Source organism: Bubalus kerabau, chromosome 3 (assembly GCF_029407905.1).
Source record: "Bubalus kerabau isolate K-KA32 ecotype Philippines breed swamp buffalo chromosome 3, PCC_UOA_SB_1v2, whole genome shotgun sequence".
NCBI classification, from domain to species: domain Eukaryota; kingdom Metazoa; phylum Chordata; class Mammalia; order Artiodactyla; family Bovidae; genus Bubalus; species Bubalus kerabau.
This window is the reverse complement of record NC_073626.1, coordinates 23578939-23581116: the sequence shown is the minus strand read 5'-3', so window position 1 is coordinate 23581116 and position 2178 is coordinate 23578939.

Sequence of the window (2178 nt, the reverse complement as noted above, 5' to 3'; positions counted from 1 at the left end):
GGGAGGTGTGAGGGGGGACAGGCAAGTAGGGGGAGGGAGAGGGAGAAGGAGGGGGAGCTCGGGACGAAGCAGGGGATCCCTACCCTAGGTGGGAAGAACACCGTTCCATCCCATCTCTTGTAAATACCTGCCCCTCTTGAGTCCCAGAGTCCCAGGTTCCAGCGTTGTCTGAGTCTCCAGTGCTCTGGGAGCCGGGCCCCTGTTCTCTCATTCATTCGTATCATTGTCTATCTCTACTTCATAATCGAGTTTGTACCCGGCTTGAAGCTTCTCACTCACTGGCTCCTTGGTGCCTCAGGACACACACCTCCTCTTCTTTTCCTCTGGTTTCCACGACAACCCGGCAGCCCCCTCGCCTTTGTGCTCTGCTCCTGCTCCCACCGGCAGGGACCTCCCCAGAGTGCTCTCCCCGTGGCAACAGGGCCTGGCCATTTCTCTCACCATCCTCATCTCCTTCCAACCCACTTGCCCCTCCACACAGCCACACGTTTTATCCCTCTTGAATTTAGCTTTTGCAAGGCACTCACTCTTTTTGTCAAGGCTCACATGCTCCTTCCCTCTTCCCAACACACATCTATCCTCCCTGTTCTCACTTTCTTGTTTGCACATGCGTTTCACATGTGCTCTCTCCACCCTTCCCGTGGCTACACGTGCCCTGCTGTATTCCCTTCCCTCATGGCTGCGTGTGCCCCCTCATGGTCATGGATATGCCCTTGGGAGAGCTGTGTGGGTGGGTGTGTGCCATTTGTACACGTCCAAGTTTACCTGTGCACTTGCCCTATGTGCCCTCGTGTACCCTCTTCTTTTTGCACCTTAAAATCATTGTGTTCTTCCAGCAGAGCCATATGCACCCACCCTGCACATTGTTACAGACTTTCCCCCGATTCTCACCTGGTGGGGCCGTCCACGTCTGGGTCCACATCACACTCGGTTTCTGCTCGCACTCACCCTGTTCTCCTTTGCGCTCTGGAGCATCCTCGGTCCACACTCACAATCCTCCTCTACAAGAGTGTTCCCTTCGGTTTTGTATTTTTCTGAGGGAAAGAAGGGAGAAGAAATGGGGGCAGGTTGGGGGAGCTCCTTGCAGTGGGTGGTTGGTGAGAAGCCTGACCAAAGGAAGGCACCCCTGACTGTGGAGGCGGAAGATGGTCCTGTGTGACAGGAGATGGTGTCCTTTTTGCACTGTGGTGTCTTGGGGGAAGGAGCTCCCCAAATCTCAATAAACCAGTGAATGGAGTGACTCGTCCCTTACTGTTAACCGAATGGGCTTCAGCCCAAGGAGGGAGGCTCTGGGGGCCCCCCACATTGATGAAAAGGCACTTCAGTGGAGGGATGGACAGAGGTGTTGATCCATCAAGGGCTTAGCAGGGCAAAGCAGGACACAGTTAGGGCTGAGATTAGTGAGGGGTGACATAACAGGTTAAAAGTGTGGGCCGGAGTCAAACTCCCAGAGCTTCAGATTCTACCACACACAAAAAACATTCCCAATCTCTATTCTCCACGTCCTCACATGTGAATGTAATAGTCATCGTCCCCACCACCATCTTCACATCCATCCCTCCGCGGAGTGGATGCCAGGACGAGTGCTCACGATGGTTCTTGGCTCACGGAGCATGTTGGGTAAACAAGCCACTGTCACTGTTTAATGAGGTCTCTGATGGTGATGGGCATGTATTGGGAGCCTGGAGCATGTGGCTGAACAGATGTGAGGGCTATTCCTCCTAGGAATTGAAGATAATAATAAAACATAACTGCTCAGAGGTAGCAGATTAGATGGTCCCTGAGTTCTTCCAGCCTGAAAAGTCATTGAGAACCCTGAGCATCTTGGCAGGAGTTTGCTGTCCACATGAAAGAAAGTCCTCAATGGCCAATGGAAACAAAACATTGCTCGACAATTTTGTAATTTTTTGTGTCCCCTTGGAGAAGTGTTTTTTTTTTTTTTTTTCTTTTTTTTCCCGAAGCTCAGTTTCTCTCCTTCCCCATAGCACTGATTTTTTAAAAGTAATTTTCATATATTTTTTCTGAAAGCGCTGCAAGGATTGGATGGGCTGTGTCATTTCACCACCCTATTTAATAGCCAATTTCTCAAGTTTCCCAAGAGCAGGGGAGGTTAAATCTTGGACCAGTACTTGAAAACCATTTCACTGTGAGTATCCGCTTTGGATCACTAGGATTTGA